Below are 27,876 nucleotides of genomic sequence, written 5' to 3'. Positions count from 1 at the left end.
AGAAATGCTTAGAATTTGCTTGTAATGTCAATTCTGTGATTATTTCGTCAAATTGGAGCCTTTCACCGAGATTTCTTGGAGCCTTTGGACATATTCTGTTGTAACCTATCAGGCTGAGCACGAAAATGACAAAGACAATCAACAGAGAGGCTGGCAAGTACCGGATTTGGCGACAAAACCCCGTTTTTGGCTCAATTTCCATACAAAACGTCGAAGTTTGGTCCAAATATGGCCAAATTCGAGGCTTTCACCGACTCCACTTGGATCCCTTGGCCCTATTTTGTTGTATCCTGTCAGGCTGAGCACGAAAATGACAAAGACAATCAACAGAGAGGCTGGCAAGTACCGGATTTGGCTACAAAACCCCGTTTTTGACTCAATTTCCATACAAAACGTCGAAATTTGGGCCAAATGTGGCCAAATTCGAGGCTTTCACCGACTCCCATTGGATCCCTTGGCCCTATTTTGTTGTATCCTGTCAGGCTGAGCACGAAAATGACAAAGACAATCAACAGAGAGGCTGGAAAGTACCGGATTTGGCGACAAAACCCCGTTTTTGGCTCAATTTCCATACAAAACGTCGAAATTTGGGCCAAATGTGGCCAAATTCGAGGCTTTCACCGACTCCTCTTGGATCCCTTGGCCCTATTTTGTTGTATCCTGTCAGGCTGAGCACGAAAATGACAAAGACAATCAACAGAGAGGCTGGCAAGTACCGGATTTGGCGACAAAACCCCGTTTTTGGCTCAATTTCCATACAAAACGTCGAAATTTGGGCCAAATGTGGCCAAATTCGAGGCTTTCACCGACTCCCATTGGATCCCTTGGCCATATTCTGTTGTATCCTGTCAGGCTGAGCAAAAAAATGCCCAAGGGCATCAAGCAATTCAGTGGTAGGTACCGATTTTTGCGACAAATGCACAGAAATGCTTAGAATTAGCTTGTAATGTCAATTCTGTGATTATTTCGTCAAATTGGAGCCTTTCACCGAGATTTCTTGGAGCCTTTGGACATATTCTGTTGTAACCTATCAGGCTGAGCACGAAAATGACAAAGACAATCAACAGAGAGGCTGGCAAGTACCGGATTTGGCGACAAAACCCCGTTTTTGGCTCAATTTCCATACAAAACGTGGAAATTTGGGCCAAATGTGGCCAAATTCGAGGCTTTCACCGACTCCCATTGGATCCCTTGGCCATATTCTGTTGTATCCTGTCAGGCTGAGCAAAAAAATGCCCAAGGGCATCAAGCAATTCAGTGGTAAGTACCGATTTTTGCGACAAATGCACAGAAATGCTTAGAATTTGCTTGTAATGTCAATTCTGTGATTATTTCGTCAAATTGGAGCCTTTCACCGAGATTTCTTGGAGCCTTTGGACATATTCTGTTGTAACCTATCAGGCTGAGCACGGAAATGACAATGACAATCAACAGAGAGGCTGGCAAGTACCGGATTTGGCGACAAAACCCCGATTTTGGCTCAATTTCCATACAAAACGTCGAAATTTGGGCCAAATGTGGCCAAGTTCGAGGCTTTCACCGACTCCTCTTGGATCCCTTGGCCCTATTTTGTTGTATCCTGTCAGGCTGAGCACGAAAATGACAAAGACAATCAACAGAGAGGCTGGCAAGTACCGGATTTGGCGACAAAACCCCGATTTTGGCTCAATTTCCATACAAAACGTCGAAATTTGGGCTAAATGTGGCCAAGTTCGAGGCTTTCACCGACTCCTCTTGAATCCCTTGGCCCTATTTTGTTGTATCCTGTCAGGCTGAGCACGAAAATGACAAAGACAATCAACAGAGAGGCTGGCAAGTACCGGATTTGGCGACAAAACCCCGTTTTTGGCTCAATTTCCATACAAAACGTCGAAATTTGCGCCAAATGTGGCCAAATTCGAGGCTTTCACCGACTCCCATTGGATCCCTTGGCCATATTCTGTTGTATCCTGTCAAGCTGAGCAAAAAAATGCTCAAGGGCATCAAGCAATTCAGTGGTAAGTACCGATTTTTGCGACAAATGCACAGAAATGCTTAGAATTTGCTTGTAATGTCAATTCTGTGATTATTTCGTCAAATTGGAGCCTTTCACCGAGATTTCTTGGAGCCTTTGGACATATTCTGTTGTAACCTATCAGGCTGAGCACGAAAATGACAATGACAATCAACAGAGAGGCTGGCAAGTACCGGATTTGGCGACAAAACCCCGATTTTGGCTCAATTTCCATACAAAACGTCGAAATTTGGGCCAAATGTGGCCAAGTTCGAGGCTTTCACCGACTCCTCTTGGATCCCTTGGCCCTATTTTGTTGTATCCTGTCAGGCTGAGCACGAAAATGACAAAGACAATCAACAGAGAGGCTGGCAAGTACCGGATTTGGCGACAAAACCCCGATTTTGGCTCAATTTCCATACAAAACGTCGAAATTTGGGCTAAATGTGGCCAAGTTCGAGGCTTTCACCGACTCCTCTTGGATCCCTTGGCCCTATTTTGTTGTATCCTGTCAGGCTGAGCACGAAAATGACAAAGACAATCAACAGAGAGGCTGGCAAGTACCGGATTTGGCGACAAAACCCCGTTTTTGGCTCAATTTCCATACAAAACGTCGAAATTTGCGCCAAATGTGGCCAAATTCGAGGCTTTCACCGACTCCCATTGGATCCCTTGGCCATATTCTGTTGTATCCTGTCAAGCTGAGCAAAAAAATGCTCAAGGGCATCAAGCAATTCAGTGGTAAGTACCGATTTTTGCGACAAATGCACAGAAATGCTTAGAATTTGCTTGTAATGTCAATTCTGTGATTATTTCGTCAAATTGGAGCCTTTCACCGAGATTTCTTGGAGCCTTTGGACATATTCTGTTGTAACCTATCAGGCTGAGCACGAAAATGACAAAGAAAATCAACAGAGAGGCTGGCAAGTACCGGATTTGGCGACAAAACACCGTTTTTGGCTCAATTTCCATACAAAACGTCGAAATTTGGGCAAAATGAGGCCAAATTCGAGGCTTTCACCGACTCCTCTTGGATCCCTTGGCCCTATTTTGTTGTATCCTGTCAGGCTGAGCACGAAAATGACAAAGACAATCAACAGAGAGGCTGGCAAGTACCGGATTTGGCGACAAAACCCCGTTTTTGGCTCAATTTCCATACAAAACGTCGAAATTTGGGCCAAATGTGGCCAAATTCGAGGCTTTCACCGACTCCTCTTGGATCCCTTGGCCCTATTTTGTTGTATCCTGTCAGGCTGAGCACGAAAATGACAAAGACAATCAACAGAGAGGCTGGCAAGTACCGGATTTGGCGACAAAACCCCGTTTTTGGCTCAATTTCCATACAAAACGTCGAAATTTGGGCCAAATGTGGCCAAATTCGAGGCTTTCACCGACTCCCATTGGATCCCTTGGCCATATTCTGTTGTATCCTGTCAGGCTGAGCAAAAAAATGCCCAAGGGCATCAAGCAATTCAGTGGTAGGTACCGATTTTTGCGACAAATGCACAGAAATGCTTAGAATTAGCTTGTAATGTCAATTCTGTGATTATTTCGTCAAATTGGAGCCTTTCACCGAGATTTCTTGGAGCCTTTGGACATATTCTGTTGTAACCTATCAGGCTGAGCACGAAAATGACAAAGACAATCAACAGAGAGGCTGGCAAGTACCGGATTTGGCGACAAAACCCCGTTTTTGGCTCAATTTCCATACAAAACGTCGAAATTTGGGCCAAATGTGGCCAAATTCGAGGCTTTCACCGACTCCCATTGGATCCCTTGGCCATATTCTGTTGTATCCTGTCAGGCTGAGCAAAAAAATGCCCAAGGGCATCAAGCAATTCAGTGGTAAGTACCGATTTTTGCGACAAATGCACAGAAATGCTTAGAATTTGCTTGTAATGTCAATTCTGTGATTATTTCGTCAAATTGGAGCCTTTCACCGAGATTTCTTGGAGCCTTTGGACATATTCTGTTGTAACCTATCAGGCTGAGCACGAAAATGACAAAGACAATCAACAGAGAGGCTGGCAAGTACCGGATTTGGCGACAAAACCCCGTTTTTGGCTCAATTTCCATACAAAACGTCGAAATTTGGTCCAAATATGGCCAAATTCGAGGCTTTCACCGACTCCACTTGGATCCCTTGGCCCTATTTTGTTGTATCCTGTCAGGCTGAGCACGAAAATGACAAAGACAATCAACAGAGAGGCTGGCAAGTACCGGATTTGGCGACAAAACCCCGTTTTTGACTCAATTTCCATACAAAACGTCGAAATTTGGGCCAAATGTGGCCAAATTCGAGGCTTTCACCGACTCCCATTGAATCCCTTGGCCATATTCTGTTGTATCCTGTCAGGCTGAGCAAAAAAATGCCCAAGGGCATCAAGCAATTCAGTGGTAAGTACCGATTTTTGCGACAAATGCACAGAAATGCTTAGAATTTGCTTGTAATGTCAATTCTGTGATTATTTCGTCAAGTTGGAGCCTTTCACCGAGATTTCTTGGAGCCTTTGGACATATTCTGTTGTAACCTATCAGGCTGAGCACGAAAATGACAAAGACAATTACCAGAGACGCTGGCAAGTACCGGATTTGGCGACAAAACCCCGTTTTTGGCTCAATTTCCATACAAAACGTCGAAATTTGGGCAAAATGTGGCCAAATTCGAGGCTTTCACCGACTCCTCTTGGATCCATTGGCCCTATTTTGTTGTATCCTGTCAGGCTGAGCACGAAAATGACAAAGACAATCAACAGAGAGGCTGGAAAGTACCGGATTTGGCGACAAAACCCCGTTTTTGGCTCAATTTCCATACAAAACGTCGAAATTTGGGCCAAATGTGGCCAAGTTCGAGGCTTTCACCGACTCCTCTTGGATCCCTTGGCCCTATTTTGTTGTATCCTGTCAGGCTGAGCACGAAAATGACAAAGACAATCAACAGAGAGGCTGGCAAGTACCGGATTTGGCGACAAAACCTCGATTTTGGCTCAATTTCCATACAAAACGTCGAAATTTGGGCCAAATGTGGCCAAGTTCGAGGCTTTCACCGACTCCTCTTGGATCCCTTGGCCCTATTTTGTTGTATCCTGTCAGGCTGAGATCGAAAATGACAAAGACAATCAACAGAGACGCTGGCAAGTACCGGATTTGGCGACAAAACCCCGTTTTTGGCTCAATTTCCAGACAAAACGTCGAAATTTGCGCCAAATGTGGCCAAATTCGAGGCTTTCACCGACTCCCATTGGATCCCTTGGCCATATTCTGTTGTATCCTGTCAGGCTGAGCAAAAAAATGCCCAAGGGCATCAAGCAATTCAGTGGTAAGTACCGATTTTTGCGACAAATGCACAGAAATGCTTAGAATTTGCTTGTAATGTCAATTCTGTGATTATTTCGTCAAATTGGAGCCTTTCACCGAGATTTCTTGGAGCCTTTGGACATATTCTGTTGTAACCTATCAGGCTGAGCACGAAAATGACAAAGACAATCAACAGAGAGGCTGGCAAGTACCGGATTTGGCGACAAAACCCCGTTTTTGGCTCAATTTCCATACAAAACGTCGAAATTTGGGCAAAATGAGGCCAAATTCGAGGCTTTCACCGACTCCTCTTGGATCCCTTGGCCCTATTTTGTTGTATCTAGTCAGGCTGAGCACGAAAATGACAAAGACAATCAACAGAGAGGCTGGCAAGTACCGGATTTGGCGACAAAACCCCGTTTTTGGCTCAATTTCCATACAAAACGTCGAAATTTGGGCCAAATGTGGCCAAATTCGAGGCTTTCACCGACTCCACTTGGATCCCTTGGCCCTATTTTGATGTATCCTGTCAAGCTGAGCACGAAAATGACAAAGACAATCAACAGAGAAGCTGGCAAGTACCGGATTTGGCGACAAAACCCCGTTTTTGGCTCAATTTCCATACAAAACGTCGAAATTTGGGCCAAATGTGGCCAAATTCGAGGCTTTCACCGACTCCCATTGGATCCCTTGGCCATATTCTGTTGTATCCTGTCAGGCTGAGCAAAAAAATGCCCAAGGGCATCAAGCAATTCAGTGGTAAGTACCGATTTTTGCGACAAATGCACAGAAATGCTTAGAATTTGCTTGTAATGTCAATTCTGTGATTATTTCGTCAAATTGGAGCCTTTCACCGAGATTTCTTGGAGCCTTTGGACATATTCTGTTGTAACCTATCAGGCTGAGCACGAAAATGACAAAGACAATCAACAGAGAGGCTGGCAAGTACCGGATTTGGCGACAAAACCCCGATTTTGGCTCAATTTCCATACAAAACGTCGAAATTTGGGAAAAAATGTGGCCAAATTCGAGGCTTTCACCGACTCCTCTTGGATCCCTTGGCCCTATTTTGTTGTATCCTGTCAGGCTGAGCACGAAAATGACAAAGACAATCAACAGAGAGGCTGGCAAGTACCGGATTTGGCGACAAAACCCCGTTTTTGGCTCAATTTCCATACAAAACGTCGAAATTTGGGAAAAAATGTGGCCAAATTCGAGGTTTTCACCGACTCCTCTTGGATCCCTTGGCCCTATTTTGTTGTATCCTGTCAGGCTGAGCACGAAAATGACAAAGACAATCAACAGAGAGGCTGGCAAGTACCGGATTTGGCGACAAAACCCCGTTTTTGGCTCAATTTCCATACAAAACGTCGAAATTTGGGCCAAATGTGGCCAAATTCGAGGCTTTCACCGACTCCCATTGGATCCCTTGGCCATATTCTGTTGTATCCTGTCAGGCTGAGCAAAAAAATGTCCAAGGGCATCAAGCAATTCAGTGGTAAGTACCGATTTTTTCGACAAATGCACAGAAATGCTTAGAATTTGCTTGTAATGTCAATTCTGTGATTATTTCGTCAAATTGGAGCCTTTCACCGAGATTTCTTGGAGCCTTTGGACATATTCTGTTGTAACCTATCAGGCTGAGCACGAAAATGACAAAGACAATCAACAGAGAGGCTGGCAAGTACCGGATTTGGCGACAAAACCCCGATTTTGGCTCAATTTCCATACAAAACGTCGAAATTTGGGCCAAATGTGGCCAAGTTCGAGGCTTTCACCGACTCCTCTTGGATCCCTTGGCCCTATTTTGTTGTATCCTGTCAGGCTGAGCACGAAAATGACAAAGACAATCAACAGAGAGGCTGGCAAGTACCGGATTTGGCGACAAAACCCCGTTTTTGGCTCAATTTCCATACAAAACGTCGAAATTTGGGCCAAATGTGGCCAAGTTCGAGGCTTTCACCGACTCCTCTTGGATCCCTTGGCCCTATTTTGTTGTATCCTGTCAGGCTGAGCACGAAAATGACAAAGACAATCAACAGAGAGGCTGGCAAGTACCGGATTTGGCGACAAAACCCCGTTTTTGGCTCAATTTCCATACAAAACGTCGAAATTTGCGCCAAATGTGGCCAAATTCGAGGCTTTCACCGACTCCCATTGGATCCCTTGGCCATATTCTGTTGTATCCTGTCAGGCTGAGCAAAAAAATGCCCAAGGGCATCAAGCAATTCAGTGGTAAGTACCGATTTTTGCGACAAATGCACAGAAATGCTTAGAATTTGCTTGTAATGTCAATTCTGTGATTATTTCGTCAAATTGGAGCCTTTCACCGAGATTTCTTGGAGCCTTTGGACATATTCTGTTGTAACCTATCAGGCTGAGCACGAAAATGACAAAGACAATCAACAGAGAGGCTGGCAAGTACCGGATTTGGCGACAAAACCCCGTTTTTGGCTCAATTTCCATACAAAACGTCGAAATTTGGGAAAAAATGTGGCCAAATTCGAGGCTTTCACCAACTCCTCTTGGATCCCTTGGCCCTATTTTGTTGTATCCTGTCAGGCTGAGCACGAAAATGACAAAGACAATCAACAGAGAGGCTGGCAAGTACCGGATTTGGCGACAAAACCCCGTTTTTGGCTCAATTTCCATACAAAACGTCGAAATTTGCGCCAAATGTGGCCAAATTCGAGGCTTTCACCGACTCCCATTGGATCCCTTGGCCATATTCTGTTGTATCCTGTCAGGCTGAGCAAAAAAATGCCCAAGGGCATCAAGCAATTCAGTGGTAAGTACCGATTTTTGCGACAAATGCACAGAAATGCTTAGAATTTGCTTGTAATGTCAATTCTGTGATTATTTCGTCAAATTGGAGCCTTTCACCGAGATTTCTTGGAGCCTTTGGACATATTCTGTTGTAACCTATCAGGCTGAGCACGAAAATGACAAAGACAATCAACAGAGAGGCTGGCAAGTACCGGATTTGGCGACAAAACCCCGTTTTTGGCTCAATTTCCATACAAAACGTCGAAGTTTGGTCCAAATATGGCCAAATTCGAGGCTTTCACCGACTCCACTTGGATCCCTTGGCCCTATTTTGTTGTATCCTGTCAGGCTGAGCACGAAAATGACAAAGACAATCAACAGAGAGGCTGGCAAGTACCGGATTTGGCGACAAAACCCCGTTTTTGGCTCAATTTCCATACAAAACGTCGAAATTTGCGCCAAATGTGGCCAAATTCGAGGCTTTCACCGACTCCCATTGGATCCCTTGGCCATATTCTGTTGTATCCTGTCAGGCTGAGCAAAAAAATGCCCAAGGGCATCAAGCAATTCAGTGGTAAGTACCGATTTTTGCGACAAATGCACAGAAATGCTTAGAATTTGCTTGTAATGTCAATTCTGTGATTATTTCGTCAAATTGGAGCCTTTCACCGAGATTTCTTGGAGCCTTTGGACATATTCTGTTGTAACCTATCAGGCTGAGCACGAAAATGACAAAGACAATCAACAGAGAGGCTGGCAAGTACCGGATTTGGCGACAAAACCCCGTTTTTGGCTCAATTTCCATACAAAACGTCGAAATTTGGGAAAAAATGTGGCCAAATTCGAGGCTTTCACCGACTCCTCTTGGATCCCTTGGCCCTATTTTGTTGTATCCTGTCAGGCTGAGCACGAAAATGACAAAGACAATCAACAGAGAGGCTGGCAAGTACCGGATTTGGCGACAAAACCCCGTTTTTGACTCAATTTCCATACAAAACGTCGAAATTTGCGCCAAATGTGGCCAAATTCGAGGCTTTCACCGACTCCCATTGGATCCCTTGGCCATATTCTGTTGTATCCTGTCAGGCTGAGCAAAAAAATGCCCAAGGGCATCAAGCAATTCAGTGGTAAGTACCGATTTTTGCGACAAATGCACAGAAATGCTTAGAATTTGCTTGTAATGTCAATTCTGTGATTATTTCGTCAAATTGGAGCCTTTCACCGAGATTTCTTGGAGCCTTTGGACATATTCTGTTGTAACCTATCAGGCTGAGCACGAAAATGACAAAGACAATCAACAGAGAGGCTGGCAAGTACCGGATTTGGCGACAAAACCCCGTTTTTGGCTCAATTTCCATACAAAACGTCGAAATTTGGGAAAAAATGTGGCCAAATTCGAGGCTTTCACCGACTCCTCTTGGATCCCTTGGCCCTATTTTGTTGTATCCTGTCAGGCTGAGCACGAAAATGACAAAGACAATCAACAGAGAGGCTGGCAAGTACCGGATTTGGCGACAAAACCCCGTTTTTGGCTCAATTTCCATACAAAACGTCGAAATTTGGGAAAAAATGTGGCCAAATTCGAGGCTTTCACCGACTCCTCTTGGATCCCTTGGCCCTATTTTGTTGTATCCTGTCAGGCTGAGCACGAAAATGACAAAGACAATCAACAGAGAGGCTGGCAAGTACCGGATTTGGCGACAAAACCCCGTTTTTGGCTCAATTTCCATACAAAACGTCGAAATTTGGGCCAAATGTGGCCAAATTCGAGGCTTTCACCGACTCCCATTGGATCCCTTGGCCATATTCTGTTGTATCCTGTCAGGCTGAGCAAAAAAATGCCCAAGGGCATCAAGCAATTCAGTGGTAGGTACCGATTTTTGCGACAAATGCACAGAAATGCTTAGAATTTGCTTGTAATGTCAATTCTGTGATTATTTCGTCAAATTGGAGCCTTTCACCGACTCCTCTTGGATCCCTTGGCCCTATTTTGTTGTATCCTGTCAGGCTGAGCACGAAAATGACAAAGACAATCAACAGAGAGGCTGGCAAGTACCGGATTTGGCGACAAAACCCCGTTTTTGGCTCAATTTCCATACAAAACGTCGAAATTTGGGCCAAATGTGGCCAAATTCGAGGCTTTCACCGACTCCCATTGGATCCCTTGGCCATATTCTGTTGTATCCTGTCAGGCTGAGCAAAAAAATGCCCAAGGGCATCAAGCAATTCAGTGGTAGGTACCGATTTTTGCGACAAATGCACAGAAATGCTTAGAATTAGCTTGTAATGTCAATTCTGTGATTATTTCGTCAAATTGGAGCCTTTCACCGAGATTTCTTGGAGCCTTTGGACATATTCTGTTGTAACCTATCAGGCTGAGCACGAAAATGACAAAGACAATCAACAGAGAGGCTGGCAAGTACCGGATTTGGCGACAAAACCCCGTTTTTGGCTCAATTTCCATATAAAACGTCGAAATTTGGGCCAAATGTGGCCAAATTCGAGGCTTTCACCGACTCCCATTGGATCCCTTGGCCATATTCTGTTGTATCCTGTCAGGCTGAGCAAAAAAATGCCCAAGGGCATCAAGCAATTCAGTGGTAAGTACCGATTTTTGCGACAAATGCACAGAAATGCTTAGAATTTGCTTGTAATGTCAATTCTGTGATTATTTCGTCAAATTGGAGCCTTTCACCGAGATTTCTTGGAGCCTTTGGACATATTCTGTTGTAACCTATCAGGCTGAGCACGAAAATGACAAAGACAATCAACAGAGAGGCTGGCAAGTACCGGATTTGGCGACAAAACCCCGTTTTTGGCTCAATTTCCATACAAAACGTCGAAATTTGGGCCAAATATGGCCAAATTCGAGGCTTTCACCGACTCCACTTGGATCCCTTGGCCCTATTTTGTTGTATCCTGTCAGGCTGAGCACGAAAATGACAAAGACAATCAACAGAGAGGCTGGCAAGTACCGGATTTGGCGACAAAACCCCGTTTTTGACTCAATTTCCATACAAAACGTCGAAATTTGGGCCAAATGTGGCCAAATTCGAGGCTTTCACCGACTCCCATTGGATCCCTTGGCCATATTCTGTTGTATCCTGTCAGGCTGAGCAAAAAAATGCCCAAGGGCATCAAGCAATTCAGTGGTAAGTACCGATTTTTGCGACAAATGCACAGAAATGCTTAGAATTTGCTTGTAATGTCAATTCTGTGATTATTTCGTCAAATTGGAGCCTTTCACCGAGATTTCTTGGAGCCTTTGGACATATTCTGTTGTAACCTATCAGGCTGAGCACGAAAATGACAATGACAATCAACAGAGAGGCTGGCAAGTACCGGATTTGGCGACAAAACCCCGATTTTGGCTCAATTTCCATACAAAACGTCGAAATTTGGGCTAAATGTGGCCAAGTTCGAGGCTTTCACCGACTCCTCTTGGATCCCTTGGCCCTATTTTGTTGTATCCTGTCAGGCTGAGCACGAAAATGACAAAGACAATCAACAGAGAGGCTGGCAAGTACCGGATTTGGCGACAAAACCCCGTTTTTGGCTCAATTTCCATACAAAAAGTCGAAATTTGCGCCAAATGTGGCCAAATTCGAGGCTTTCACCGACTCCCATTGGATCCCTTGGCCATATTCTGTTGTATCCTGTCAAGCTGAGCAAAAAAATGCTCAAGGGCATCAAGCAATTCAGTGGTAAGTACCGATTTTTGCGACAAATGCACAGAAATGCTTAGAATTTGCTTGTAATGTCAATTCTGTGATTATTTCGTCAAATTGGAGCCTTTCACCGAGATTTCTTGGAGCCTTTGGACATATTCTGTTGTAACCTATCAGGCTGAGCACGAAAATGACAAAGAAAATCAACAGAGAGGCTGGCAAGTACCGGATTTGGCGACAAAACCCCGTTTTTGGCTCAATTTCCATACAAAACGTCGAAATTTGGGCCAAATATGGCCAAATTCGAGGCTTTCACCGACTCCACTTGGATCCCTTGGCCCTATTTTGTTGTATCCTGTCAGGCTGAGCACGAAAATGACAAAGACAATCAACAGAGAGGCTGGCAAGTACCGGATTTGGCGACAAAACCCCGTTTTTGGCTCAATTTCCATACAAAACGTCGAAATTTGGGCCAAATGTGGCCAAATTCGAGGCTTTCACCGACTCCCATTGGATCCCTTGGCCATATTCTGTTGTATCCTGTCAGGCTGAGCAAAAAAATGCCCAAGGGCATCAAGCAATTCAGTGGTAAGTACCGATTTTTGCGACAAATGCACAGAAATGCTTAGAATTTGCTTGTAATGTCAATTCTGTGATTATTTCGTCAAATTGGAGCCTTTCACCGAGATTTCTTGGAGCCTTTGGACATATTCTGTTGTAACCTATCAGGCTGAGCACGAAAATGACAAAGACAATCAACAGAGAGGCTGGCAAGTACCGGATTTGGCGACAAAACCCCGTTTTTGGCTCAATTTCCATACAAAACGTCGAAATTTGGGAAAAAATGTGGCCAAATTCGAGGCTTTCACCGACTCCTCTTGGATCCCTTGGCCCTATTTTGTTGTATCCTGTCAGGCTGAGCACGAAAATGACAAAGACAATCAACAGAGAGGCTGGCAAGTACCGGATTTGGCGACAAAACCCCGTTTTTGGCTCAATTTCCATACAAAACGTCGAAATTTGCGCCAAATGTGGCCAAATTCGAGGCTTTCACCGACTCCCATTGGATCCCTTGGCCATATTCTGTTGTATCCTGTCAGGCTGAGCAAAAAAATGCCCAAGGGTATCAAGCAATTCAGTGGTAAGTACCGATTTTTGCGACAAATGCACAGAAATGCTTAGAATTTGCTTGTAATGTCAATTCTGTGATTATTTCGTCAAATTGGAGCCTTTCACCGAGATTTCTTGGAGCCTTTGGACATATTCTGTTGTAACCTATCAGGCTGAGCACGAAAATGACAAAGACAATCAACAGAGAGGCTGGCAAGTACCGGATTTGGCGACAAAACCCCGTTTTTGGCTCAATTTCCATACAAAACGTCGAAATTTGGGAAAAAATGTGGCCAAATTCGAGGCTTTCACCGACTCCTCTTGGATCCCTTGGCCCTATTTTGTTGTATCCTGTCAGGCTGAGCACGAAAATGACAAAGACAATCAACAGAGAGGCTGGCAAGTACCGGATTTGGCGACAAAACCCCGTTTTTGGCTCAATTTCCATACAAAACGTCGAAATTTGCGCCAAATGTGGCCAAATTCGAGGCTTTCACCGACTCCCATTGGATCCCTTGGCCATATTCTGTTGTATCCTGTCAGGCTGAGCAAAAAAATGTCCAAGGGCATCAAGCAATTCAGTGGTAAGTACCGATTTTTTCGACAAATGCACAGAAATGCTTAGAATTTGCTTGTAATGTCAATTCTGTGATTATTTCGTCAAATTGGAGCCTTTCACCGAGATTTCTTGGAGCCTTTGGACATATTCTGTTGTAACCTATCAGGCTGAGCACGAAAATGACAAAGACAATCAACAGAGAGGCTGGCAAGTACCGGATTTGGCGACAAAACCCCGATTTTGGCTCAATTTCCATACAAAACGTCGAAATTTGGGCCAAATGTGGCCAAGATCGAGGCTTTCACCGACTCCTCTTGGATCCCTTGGCCCTATTTTGTTGTATCCTGTCAGGCTGAGCACGAAAATGACAAAGACAATCAACAGAGAGGCTGGCAAGTACCGGATTTGGCGACAAAACCCCGTTTTTGGCTCAATTTCCATACAAAACGTCGAAATTTGCGCCAAATGTGGCCAAATTCGAGGCTTTCACCGACTCCCATTGGATCCCTTGGCCATATTCTGTTGTATCCTGTCAAGCTGAGCAAAAAAATGCTCAAGGGCATCAAGCAATTCAGTGGTAAGTACCGATTTTTGCGACAAATGCACAGAAATGCTTAGAATTTGCTTGTAATGTCAATTCTGTGATTATTTCGTCAAATTGGAGCCTTTCACCGAAATTTCTTGGAGCCTTTGGACATATTCTGTTGTAACCTATCAGGCTGAGCACGAAAATGACAAAGAAAATCAACAGAGAGGCTGGCAAGTACCGGATTTGGCGACAAAACCCCGTTTTTGGCTCAATTTCCATACAAAACGTCGAAATTTGGGCAAAATGAGGCCAAATTCGAGGCTTTCACCGACTCCTCTTGGATCCCTTGGCCCTATTTTGTTGTATCCTGTCAGGCTGAGCACGAAAATGACAAAGACAATCAACAGAGAGGCTGGCAAGTACCGGATTTGGCGACAAAACCCCGTTTTTGGCTCAATTTCCATACAAAACGTCGAAATTTGGGCCAAATGTGGCCAAATTCGAGGCTTTCACCTACTCCACTTGGATCCCTTGGCCCTATTTTGATGTATCCTGTCAGGCTGAGCACGAAAATGACAAAGACAATCAACAGAGAGGCTGGCAAGTACCGGATTTGGCGACAAAACCCCGTTTTTGGCTCAATTTCCATACAAAACGTCGAAATTTGGGCCAAATGTGGCCAAATTCGAGGCTTTCACCGACTCCCATTGGATCCCTTGGCCATATTCTGTTGTATCCTGTCAGGCTGAGCAAAAAAATGCCCAAGGGCATCAAGCAATTCAGTGGTAAGTACCGATTTTTGCGACAAATGCACAGAAATGCTTAGAATTTGCTTGTAATGTCAATTCTGTGATTATTTCGTCAAATTGGAGCCTTTCACCGAGATTTCTTGGAGCCTTTGGACATATTCTGTTGTAACCTATCAGGCTGAGCACGAAAATGACAAAGACAATCAACAGAGAGGCTGGCAAGTACCGGATTTGGCGACAAAACCCCGTTTTTGGCTCAATTTCCATACAAAACGTCGAAATTTGGGAAAAAATGTGGCCAAATTCGAGGCTTTCACCGACTCCTCTTGGATCCCTTGGCCCTATTTTGTTGTATCCTGTCAGGCTGAGCACGAAAATGACAAAGACAATCAACAGAGAGGCTGGCAAGTACCGGATTTGGCGACAAAACCCCGTTTTTGGCTCAATTTCCATACAAAACGTCGAAATTTGCGCCAAATGTGGCCAAATTCGAGGCTTTCACCGACTCCCATTGGATCCCTTGGCCATATTCTGTTGTATCCTGTCAGGCTGAGCAAAAAAATGCCCAAGGGTATCAAGCAATTCAGTGGTAAGTACCGATTTTTGCGACAAATGCACAGAAATGCTTAGAATTTGCTTGTAATGTCAATTCTGTGATTATTTCGTCAAATTGGAGCATTTCACCGAGATTTCTTGGAGCCTTTGGACATATTCTGTTGTAACCTATCAGGCTGAGCACGAAAATGACAAAGACAATCAACAGAGAGGCTGGCAAGTACCGGATTTGGCGACAAAACCCCGTTTTTGGCTCAATTTCCATACAAAACGTCGAAATTTGGGAAAAAATGTGGCCAAATTCGAGGCTTTCACCAACTCCTCTTGGATCCCTTGGCCCTATTTTGTTGTATCCTGTCAGGCTGAGCACGAAAATGACAAAGACAATCAACAGAGAGGCTGGCAAGTACCGGATTTGGCGACAAAACCCCGTTTTTGGCTCAATTTCCATACAAAACGTCGAAATTTGGGCCAAATGTGGCTAAATTCGAGGCTTTCACCGACTCCCATTGGATCCCTTGGCCATATTCTGTTGTATCCTGTCAGGCTGAGCAAAAAAATGCCCAAGGGCATCAAGCAATTCAGTGGTAAGTACCGATTTTTGCGACAAATGCACAGAAATGCTTAGAATTTGCTTGTAATGTCAATTCTGTGATTATTTCGTCAAATTGGAGCCTTTCACCGAGATTTCTTGGAGCCTTTGGACATATTCTGTTGTAACCTATCAGGCTGAGCACGAAAATGACAAAGACAATCAACAGAGAGGCTGGCAAGTACCGGATTTGGCGACAAAACCCCGTTTTTGACTCAATTTCCATACAAAACGTCGAAATTTGGGCCAAATATGGCCAAATTCGAGGCTTTCACCGACTCCACTTGGATCCCTTGGCCCTATTTTATTGTATCCTGTCAGGCTGAGCACGAAAATGACAAAGACAATCAACAGAGAGGCTGGCAAGTACCGGATTTGGCGACAAAACCCCGTTTTTGGCTCAATTTCCATACAAAACGTCGAAATTTGGGCCAAATGTGGCCAAATTCGAGGCTTTCACCGACTCCCATTGGATCCCTTGGCCATATTCTGTTGTATCCTGTCAGGCTGAGCAAAAAAATGTCCAAGGGCATCAAGCAATTCAGTGGTAAGTACCGATTTTTGCGACAAATGCACAGAAATGCTTAGAATTTGCTTGTAATGTCAATTCTGTGATTATTTCGTCAAATTGGAGCCTTTCACCGAGATTTCTTGGAGCCTTTGGACATATTCTGTTGTAACCTATCAGGCTGAGCACGAAAATGACAAAGACAATCAACAGAGAGGCTGGCAAGTACCGGATTTGGCGACAAAACCCCGATTTTGGCTCAATTTCCATACAAAACGTCGAAATTTGGGCCAAATGTGGCCAAGTTCGAGGCTTTCACCGACTCCTCTTGGATCCCTTGGCCCTATTTTGTTGTATCCTGTCAGGCTGAGCACGAAAATGACAAAGACAATCAACAGAGAGGCTGGCAAGTACCGGATTTGGCGACAAAACCCCGATTTTGGCTCAATTTCCATACAAAACGTCGAAATTTGGGCCAAATGTGGCCAAGTTCGAGGCTTTCACCGACTCCTCTTGGATCCCTTGGCCCTATTTTGTTGTATCCTGTCAGGCTGAGCACGAAAATGACAAAGACAATCAACAGAGAGGCTGGCAAGTACCGGATTTGGCGACAAAACCCCGTTTTTGGCTCAATTTCCATACAAAACGTCGAAATTTGGGCCAAATGTGGCCAAATTCGAGGCTTTCACCGACTCCCATTGGATCCCTTGGCCATATTCTGTTGTATCCTGTCAGGCTGAGCAAAAAAATGCCCAAGGGCATCAAGCAATTCAGTGGTAAGTACCGATTTTTGCGACAAATGCACAGAAATGCTTAGAATTTGCTTGTAATGTCAATTCTGTGATTATTTCGTCAAATTGGAGCCTTTCACCGAGATTTCGTGGAGCCTTTGGACATATTCTGTTGTAACCTATCAGGCTGAGCACGAAAATGACAAAGACAATCAACAGAGAGGCTGGCAAGTACCGGATTTGGCGACAAAACCCCGTTTTTGGCTCAATTTCCATACAAAACGTCGAAGTTTGGTCCAAATATGGCCAAATTCGAGGCTTTCACCGACTCCACTTGGATCCCTTGGCCATATTTTGTTGTATCCTGTCAGGCTGAGCACGAAAATGACAAAGACAATCAACAGAGAGGCTGGCAAGTACCGGATTTGGCGACAAAACCCCGTTTTTGACTCAATTTCCATACAAAACGTCGAAATTTGGGCCAAATGTGGCCAAATTCGAGGGTTTCACCGACTCCCATTGGATCCCTTGGCCATATTCTGTTGTATCCTGTCAGGCTGAGCAAAAAAATGCCCAAGGGCATCAAGCAATTCAGTGGTAAGTACCGATTTTTGCGACAAATGCACAGAAATGCTTAGAATTTGCTTGTAATGTCAATTCTGTGATTATTTCGTCAAATTGGAGCCTTTCACCGAGATTTCTTGGAGCCTTTGGACATATTCTGTTGTAACCTATCAGGCTGAGCACGAAAATGACAAAGACAATCAACAGAGAGGCTGGCAAGTACCGGATTTGGCGACAAAACCCCGTTTTTGGCTCAATTTCCATACAAAACGTCGAAATTTGGGCCAAATGTGGCCAAGTTCGAGGCTTTCACCGACTCCTCTTGGATCCCTTGGCCCTATTTTGTTGTATCCTGTCAGGCTGAGCACGAAAATGACAAAGACAATCAACAGAGAGGCTGGCAAGTACCGGATTTGGCGACAAAACCCCGTTTTTGGCTCAATTTCCATACAAAACGTCGAAATTTGGGCCAAATGTGGCCAAATTCGAGGCTTTCACCGACTCCCATTGAATCCCTTGGCCATATTCTGTTGTATCCTGTCAGGCTGAGCAAAAAAATGTCCAAGGGCATCAAGCAATTCAGTGGTAGGTACCGATTTTTGCGACAAATGCACAGAAATGCTTAGAATTAGCTTGTAATGTCAATTCTGTGATTATTTCGTCAAATTGGAGCCTTTCACCGAGATTTCTTGGAGCCTTTGGACATATTCTGTTGTAACCTATCAGGCTGAGCACGAAAATGACAAAGACAATCAACAGAGAGGCTGGCAAGTACCGGATTTGGCGACAAAACCCCGTTTTTGGCTCAATTTCCATACAAAACGTCGAAATTTGGGCCAAATGTGGCCAAATTCGAGGCTTTCACCGACTCCCATTGGATCCCTTGGCCATATTCTGTTGTATCCTGTCAGGCTGAGCAAAAAAATGCCCAAGGGCATCAAGCAATTCAGTGGTAAGTACCGATTTTTGCGACAAATGCACAGAAATGCTTAGAATTTGCTTGTAATGTCAATTCTGTGATTATTTCGTCAAATTGGAGCCTTTCACCGAGATTTCTTGGAGCCTTTGGACATATTCTGTTGTAACCTATCAGGCTGAGCACGAAAATGACAAAGACAATCAACAGAGAGACTGGCAAGTACCGGATTTGGCGACAAAACCCCGTTTTTGGCTCAATTTCCATACAAAACGTCGAAATTTGGGCAAAATGAGGCCAAATTCGAGGCTTTCACCGACTCCTCTTGGATCCCTTGGCCCTATTTTGTTGTATCCTGTCAGGCTGAGCACGAAAATGACAAAGACAATCAACAGAGAGGCTGGCAAGTACCGGATTTGGCGACAAAACCCCGTTTTTGGCTCAATTTCCATACAAAACGTCGAAATTTGGGAAAAAATGTGGCCAAATTCGAGGCTTTCACCGACTCCTCTTGGATCCCTTGGCCCTATTTTGTTGTATCCTGTCAGGCTGAGCACGAAAATGACAAAGACAATCAACAGAGAGGCTGGCAAGTACCGGATTTGGCGACAAAACCCCGTTTTTGGCTCAATTTCCATACAAAACGTCGAAATTTGGGCCAAATGTGGCCAAATTCGAGGCTTTCACCGACTCCCATTGGATCCCTTGGCCATATTCTGTTGTATCCTGTCAGGCTGAGCAAAAAAATGCCCAAGGGCATCAAGCAATTCAGTGGTAAGTACCGATTTTTGCGACAAATGCACAGAAATGCTTAGAATTTGCTTGTAATGTCAATTCTGTGATTATTTCGTCAAATTGGAGCCTTTCACCGAGATTTCTTGGAGCCTTTGGACATATTCTGTTGTAACCTATCAGGCTGAGCACGAAAATGACAAAGACAATCAACAGAGAGGCTGGCAAGTACCGGATTTGGCGACAAAACCCCGTTTTTGGCTCAATTTCCATACAAAACGTCGAAATTTGGGCAAAATGAGGCCAAATTCGAGGCTTTCACCGACTCCTCTTGGATCCCTTGGCCCTATTTTGTTGTATCCTGTCAGGCTGAGCACGAAAATGACAAAGACAATCAACAGAGAGGCTGGCAAGTACCGGATTTGGCGACAAAACCCCGTTTTTGGCTCAATTTCCATACAAAACGTCGAAATTTGGGAAAAAATGTGGCCAAATTCGAGGCTTTCACCGACTCCTCTTGGATCCCTTGGCCCTATTTTGTTGTATCCTGTCAGGCTGAGCACGAAAATGACAAAGACAATCAACAGAGAGGCTGGCAAGTACCGGATTTGGCGACAAAACCCCGTTTTTGGCTCAATTTCCATACAAAACGTCGAAATTTGGGCCAAATGTGGCCAAATTCGAGGCTTTCACCGACTCCCATTGGATCCCTTGGCCATATTCTGTTGTATCCTGTCAGGCTGAGCAAAAAAATGCCCAAGGGCATCAAGCAATTCAGTGGTAGGTACCGATTTTTGCGACAAATGCACAGAAATGCTTAGAATTAGCTTGTAATGTCAATTCTGTGATTATTTCGTCAAATTGGAGCCTTTCACCGAGATTTCTTGGAGCCTTTGGACATATTCTGTTGTAACCTATCAGGCTGAGCACGAAAATGACAAAGACAATCAACAGAGAGGCTGGCAAGTACCGGATTTGGCGACAAAACCCCGTTTTTGGCTCAATTTCCATACAAAACGTCGAAATTTGGGCCAAATGTGGCCAAATTCGAGGCTTTCACCGACTCCCATTGGATCCCTTGGCCATATTCTGTTGTATCCTGTCAGGCTGAGCAAAAAAATGCCCAAGGGCATCAAGCAATTCAGTGGTAGGTACCGATTTTTGCGACAAATGCACAGAAATGCTTAGAATTAGCTTGTAATGTCAATTCTGTGATTATTTCGTCAAATTGGAGCCTTTCACCGAGATTTCTTGGAGCCTTTGGACATATTCTGTTGTAACCTATCAGGCTGAGCACGAAAATGACAAAGACAATCAACAGAGAGGCTGGCAAGTACCGGATTTGGCGACAAAACCCCGTTTTTGGCTCAATTTCCATACAAAACGTCGAAATTTGGGCCAAATATGGCCAAATTCGAGGCTTTCACCGACTCCACTTGGATCCCTTGGCCCTATTTTGTTGTATCCTCTCAGGCTGAGCACGAAAATGACAAAGACAATCAACAGAGAGGCTGGCAAGTACCGGATTTGGCGACAAAACCCCGTTTTTGGCTCAATTTCCATACAAAACGTCGAAATTTGGGAAAAAATGTGGCCAAATTCGAGGCTTTCACCGACTCCTCTTGGATCCCTTGGCCCTATTTTGTTGTATCCTGTCAGGCTGAGCACGAAAATGACAAAGACAATCAACAGAGAGGCTGGCAAGTACCGGATTTGGCGACAAAACCCCGTTTTTGGCTCAATTTCCATACAAAACGTCGAAATTTGGGCCAAATGTGGCCAAATTCGAGGCTTTCACCGACTCCCATTGGATCCCTTGGCCATATTCTGTTGTATCCTGTCAGGCTGAGCAAAAAAATGCCCAAGGGCATCAAGCAATTCAGTGGTAGGTACCGATTTTTGCGACAAATGCACAGAAATGCTTAGAATTAGCTTGTATTGTCAATTCTGTGATTATTTCGTCAAATTGGAGCCTTTCACCGAGATTTCTTGGAGCCTTTGGACATATTCTGTTGTAACCTATCAGGCTGAGCACGAAAATGACAAAGACAATCAACAGAGAGGCTGGCAAGTACCGGATTTGGCGACAAAACCCCGTTTTTGGCTCAATTTCCATACAAAACGTCGAAATTTGGGCAAAATGAGGCCAAATTCGAGGCTTTCACCGACTCCTCTTGGATCCCTTGGCCCTATTTTGTTGTATCCTGTCAGGCTGAGCACGAAAATGACAAAGACAATCAACAGAGAGGCTGGCAAGTACCGGATTTGGCGACAAAACCCCGTTTTTGGCTCAATTTCCATACAAAACGTCGAAATTTGGGAAAAAATGTGGCCAAATTCGAGGCTTTCACCGACTCCTCTTGGATCCCTTGGCCCTATTTTGTTGTATCCTGTCAGGCTGAGCACGAAAATGACAAAGACAATCAACAGAGAGGCTGGCAAGTACCGGATTTGGCGACAAAACCCCGTTTTTGGCTCAATTTCCATACAAAACGTCGAAATTTGGGCCAAATGTGGCCAAATTCGAGGCTTTCACCGACTCCCATTGGATCCCTTGGCCATATTCTGTTGTATCCTGTCAGGCTGAGCAAAAAAATGCCCAAGGGCATCAAGCAATTCAGTGGTAGGTACCGATCTTTGCGACAAATGCACAGAAATGCTTAGAATTAGCTTGTAATGTCAATTCTGTGATTATTTCGTCAAATTGGAGCCTTTCACCGAGATTTCTTGGAGCCTTTGGACATATTCTGTTGTAACCTATCAGGCTGAGCACGAAAATGACAAAGACAATCAACAGAGAGGCTGGCAAGTACCGGATTTGGCGACAAAACCCCGTTTTTGGCTCAATTTCCATACAAAACGTCGAAATTTGGGCCAAATGTGGCCAAATTCGAGGCTTTCACCGACTCCCATTGGATCCCTTGGCCATATTCTGTTGTATCCTGTCAGGCTGAGCAAAAAAATGCCCAAGGGCATCAAGCAATTCAGTGGTAAGTACCGATTTTTGCGACAAATGCACAGAAATGCTTAGAATTTGCTTGTAATGTCAATTCTGTGATTATTTCGTCAAATTGGAGCCTTTCACCGAGATTTCTTGGAGCCTTTGGACATATTCTGTTGTAACCTATCAGGCTGAGCACGAAAATGACAAAGACAATCAACAGAGAGGCTGGCAAGTACCGGATTTGGCGACAAAACCCCGTTTTTGGCTCAATTTCCATACAAAACGTCGAAATTTGGGCCAAATATGGCCAAATTCGAGGCTTTCACCGACTCCACTTGGATCCCTTGGCCCTATTTTGTTGTATCCTGTCAGGCTGAGCACGAAAATGACAAAGACAATCAACAGAGAGGCTGGCAAGTACCGGATTTGGCGACAAAACCCCGTTTTTGACTCAATTTCCATACAAAACGTCGAAATTCGGGCCAAATGTGGCCAAATTCGAGGCTTTCACCGACTCCCATTGGATCCCTTGGCCATATTCTGTTGTATCCTGTCAGGCTGAGCAAAAAAATGCCCAAGGGCATCAAGCAATTCAGTGGTAAGTACCGATTTTTGCGACAAATGCACAGAAATGCTTAGAATTTGCTTGTAATGTCAATTCTGTGATTATTTCGTCAAATTGGAGCCTTTCACCGAGATTTCTTAGAGCCTTTGGACATATTCTGTTGTAACCTATCAGGCTGAGCACGAAAATGACAAAGACAATCAACAGAGAGGCTGGCAAGTACCGGATTTGGCGACAAAACCCCGTTTTTGGCTCAATTTCCATACAAAACGTCGAAATTTGGAAAAAAATGTGGCCAAATTCGAGGCTTTCACCGACTCCTCTTGGATCCATTGGCCCTATTTTGTTGTATCCTGTCAGGCTGAGCACGAAAATGACAAAGACAATCAACAGAGAGGCTGGCAAGTACCGGATTTGGCGACAAAACCCCGTTTTTGGCTCAATTTCCATACAAAACGTCGAAATTTGCGCCAAATGTGGCCAAATTCGAGACTTTCACCGACTCCCATTGGATCCCTTGGCCATATTCTGTTGTATCCTGTCAGGCTGAGCAAAAAAATGCCCAAGGGCATCAAGCAATTCAGTGGTAAGTACCGATTTTTGCAACAAATGCACAGAAATGCTTAGAATTTGCTTGTAATGTCAATTCTGTGATTATTTCGTCAAATTGGAGCCTTTCACCGAGATTTCTTGGAGCCTTTGGACATATTCTGTTGTAACCTATCAGGCTGAGCACGAAAATGACAAAGACAATCAACAGAGAGGCTGGCAAGTACCGGATTTGGCGACAAAACCCCGTTTTTGGCTCAATTTCCATACAAAACGTCGAAATTTGGGCCAAATGTGGCCAAATTCGAGGCTTTCACCGACTCCCATTGGATCCCTTGGCCATATTCTGTTGTATCCTGTCAGGCTGAGCAAAAAAATGCCCAAGGGCATCAAGCAATTCAGTGGTAAGTACCGATTTTTGCGACAAATGCACAGAAATGCTTAGAATTTGCTTGTAATGTCAATTCTGTGATTATTTCGTCAAATTGGAGCCTTTCACCGAGATTTCTTGGAGCCTTTGGACATATTCTGTTGTAACCTATCAGGCTGAGCACGAAAATGACAATGACAATCAACAGAGAGGCTGGCAAGTACCGGATTTGGCGACAAAACCCCGATTTTGGCTCATTTTCCATACAAAACGTCGAAATTTGGGCCAAATGTGGCCAAGTTCGAGGCTTTCACCGACTCCTCTTGGATCCCTTGGCCCTATTTTGTTGTATCCTGTCAGGCTGAGCACGAAAATGACAAAGACAATCAACAGAGAGGCTGGCAAGTACCGGATTTGGCGACAAAACCCCGTTTTTGGCTCAATTTCCATACAAAACGTCGAAATTTGGGCTAAATGTGGCCAAGTTCGAGGCTTTCACCGACTCCTCTTGGATCCCTTGGCCCTATTTTGTTGTATCCTGTCAGGCTGAGCACGAAAATGACAAAGACAATCAACAGAGAGGCTGGCAAGTACCGGATTTGGCGACAAAACCCCGTTTTTGGCTCAATTTCCATACAAAACGTCGAAATTTGCGCCAAATGTGGCCAAATTCGAGGCTTTCACCGACTCCCATTGGATCCCTTGGCCATATTCTGTTGTATCCTGTCAAGCTGAGCAAAAAAATGCTCAAGGGCATCAAGCAATTCAGTGGTAAGTACCGATTTTTGCGACAAATGCACAGAAATGCTTAGAATTTTCTTGTAATGTCAATTCTGTGATTATTTCGTCAAATTGGAGCCTTTCACCGAGATTTCTTGGAGCCTTTGGACATATTCTTTTGTAACCTATCAGGCTGAGCACGAAAATGACAAAGAAAATCAACAGAGAGGCTGGCAAGTACCGGATTTGGCGACAAAACCCCGTTTTTGGCTCAATTTCCATACAAAACGTCGAAATTTGGGCAAAATGAGGCCAAATTCGAGGCTTTCACCGACTCCTCTTGGATCCCTTGGCCCTATTTTGTTGTATCCTGTCAGGCTGAGCACGAAAATGACAAAGACAATCAACAGAGAGGCTGGCAAGTACCGGATTTGGCGACAAAACCCCGTTTTTGGCTCAATTTCCATACAAAACGTCGAAATTTGGGCCAAATGTGGCCAAATTCGAGGCTTTCACCGACTCCTCTTGGATCCCTTGGCCCTATTTTGTTGTATCCTGTCAGGCTGAGCACGAAAATGACAAAGACAATCAACAGAGAGGCTGGCAAGTACCGGATTTGGCGACAAAACCCCGTTTTTGGCTCAATTTCCATACAAAACGTCGAAATTTGGGCCAAATGTGGCCAAATTCGAGACTTTCACCGACTCCCATTGGATCCCTTGGCCATATTCTGTTGTATCCTGTCAGGCTGAGCAAAAAAATGCCCAAGGGCATCAAGCAATTCAGTGGTAGGTACCGATTTTTGCGACAAATGCACAGAAATGCTTAGAATTAGCTTGTAATGTCAATTCTGTGATTATTTCGTCAAATTGGAGCCTTTCACCGAAATTTCTTGGAGCCTTTGGACATATTCTGTTGTAACCTATCAGGCTGAGCACGAAAATGACAAAGACAATCAACAGAGAGGCTGGCAAGTACCGGATTTGGCGACAAAACCCCGTTTTTGGCTCAATTTCCATACAAAACGTCGAAATTTGGGCCAAATGTGGCCAAATTCGAGGCTTTCACCGACTCCCATTGGATCCCTTGGCCATATTCTGTTGTATCCTGTCAGGCTGAGCAAAAAAATGCCCAAGGGCATCAAGCAATTCAGTGGTAAGTACCGATTTTTGCGACAAATGCACAGAAATGCTTAGAATTTGCTTGTAATGTCAATTCTGTGATTATTTCGTCAAATTGGAGCCTTTCACCGAGATTTCTTGGAGCCTTTGGACATATTCTGTTGTAACCTATCAGGCTGAGCACGAAAATGACAAAGACAATCAACAGAGAGGCTGGCAAGTACCGGATTTGGCGACAAAACCCCGTTTTTGGCTCAATTTCCATACAAAACGTCGAAATTTGGTCCAAATATGGCCAAATTCGAGGCTTTCACCGACTCCACTTGGATCCCTTGGCCCTATTTTGTTGTATCCTGTCAGGCTGAGCACGAAAATGACAAAGACAATCAACAGAGAGGCTGGCAAGTACCGGATTTGGCGACAAAACCCCGTTTTTGACTCAATTTCCATACAAAACGTCGAAATTTGGGCCAAATGTGGCCAAATTCGAGGCTTTCACCGACTCCCATTGAATCCCTTGGCCATATTCTGTTGTATCCTGTCAGGCTGAGCAAAAAAATGCCCAAGGGCATCAAGCAATTCAGTGGTAAGTACCGATTTTTGCGACAAATGCACAGAAATGCTTAGAATTTGCTTGTAATGTCAATTCTGTGATTATTTCACCAAGTTGGAGCCTTTCACCGAGATTTCTTGGAGCCTTTGGACATATTCTGTTGTAACCTATCAGGCTGAGCACGAAAATGACAAAGACAATTAACAGAGACGCTGGCAAGTACCGGATTTGGCGACAAAACCCCGTTTTTGGCTCAATTTCCATACAAAACGTCGAAATTTGGGCAAAATGTGGCCAAATTCGAGGCTTTCACCGACTCCTCTTGGATCCCTTGGCCCTATTTTGTTGTATCCTGTCAGGCTGAGCACGAAAATGACAAAGACAATCAACAGAGAGGCTGGCAAGTACCGGATTTGGCGACAAAACCCCGTTTTTGGCTCAATTTCCATACAAAACGTTGAAATTTGGGCCAAATGTGGCCAAATTCGAGGCTTTCACCGACTCCCATTGGATCCCTTGGCCATATTCTGTTGTATCCTGTCAGGCTGAGCAAAAAAATGCCCAAGGGCATCAAGCAATTCAGTGGTAAGTACCGATTTTTGCGACAAATGCACAGAAATGCTTAGAATTTGCTTGTAATGTCAATTCTGTGATTATTTCGTCAAATTGGAGCCTTTCACCGAGATTTCTTGGAGCCTTTGGACATATTCTGTTGTAACCTATCAGGCTGAGCACGAAAATGACAAAGACAATCAACAGAGAGGCTGGCAAGTACCGGATTTGGCGACAAAACCCCGTTTTTGGCTCAATTTCCATACAAAACGTCGAAATTTGGGCCAAATGTGGCCATATTCGAGGCTTTCACCGACTCCTCTTGGATCCCTTGGCCCTATTTTGTTGTATCCTGTCAGGCTGAGCACGAAAATGACAAAGACAATCAACAGAGAGGCTGGCAAGTACCGGATTTGGCGACAAAACCCCGTTTTTGGCTCAATTTCCATACAAAACGTCGAAGTTTGCGCCAAATGTGGCCAAATTCGAGGCTTTCACCGACTCCCATTGGATCCCTTGGCCATATTCTGTTGTATCCTGTCAGGCTGAGCAAAAAAATGCCCAAGGGCATCAAGCAATTCAGTGGTAAGTACCGATTTTTGCGACAAATGCACAGAAATGCTTAGAATTTGCTTGTAATGTCAATTCTGTGATTATTTCGTCAAATTGGAGCCTTTCACCGAGATTTCTTGGAGCCTTTGGACATATTCTGTTGTAACCTATCAGGCTGAGCACGAAAATGACAAAGACAATCAACAGAGAGGCTGGCAAGTACCGGATTTGGCGACAAAACCCCGTTTTTGGCTCAATTTCCATAAAAAACGTCGAAATTTGCGAAAAAATGTGGCCAAATTCGAGGCTTTCACCGACTCCTCTTGGATCCCTTGGCCCTATTTTGTTGTATCCTGTCAGGCTGAGCACGAAAATGACAAAGACAATCAACAGAGAGGCTGGCAAGTACCGGATTTGGCGACAAAACCCCGTTTTTGGCTCAATTTCCATACAAAACGTCGAAATTTGCGCCAAATGTGGCCAAATTCGAGGCTTTCACCGACTCCCATTGGATCCCTTGGCCATATTCTGTTGTATCCTGTCAAGCTGAGCAAAAAAATGCTCAAGGGCATCAAGCAATTCAGTGGTAAGTACCGATTTTTGCGACAAATGCACAGAAATGCTTAGAATTTGCTTGTAATGTCAATTCTGTGATTATTTCGTCAAATTGGAGCCTTTCAC

Source organism: Hydra viridissima, unplaced genomic scaffold (genome assembly GCF_058129835.1).
Source record: "Hydra viridissima isolate aposymbiotic clone 2 unplaced genomic scaffold, HvirCarnegie_v1 scaffold_3, whole genome shotgun sequence".
Taxonomy (NCBI): domain Eukaryota; kingdom Metazoa; phylum Cnidaria; class Hydrozoa; order Anthoathecata; family Hydridae; genus Hydra; species Hydra viridissima.
Note: the sequence above shows the minus strand (reverse complement) of the source record.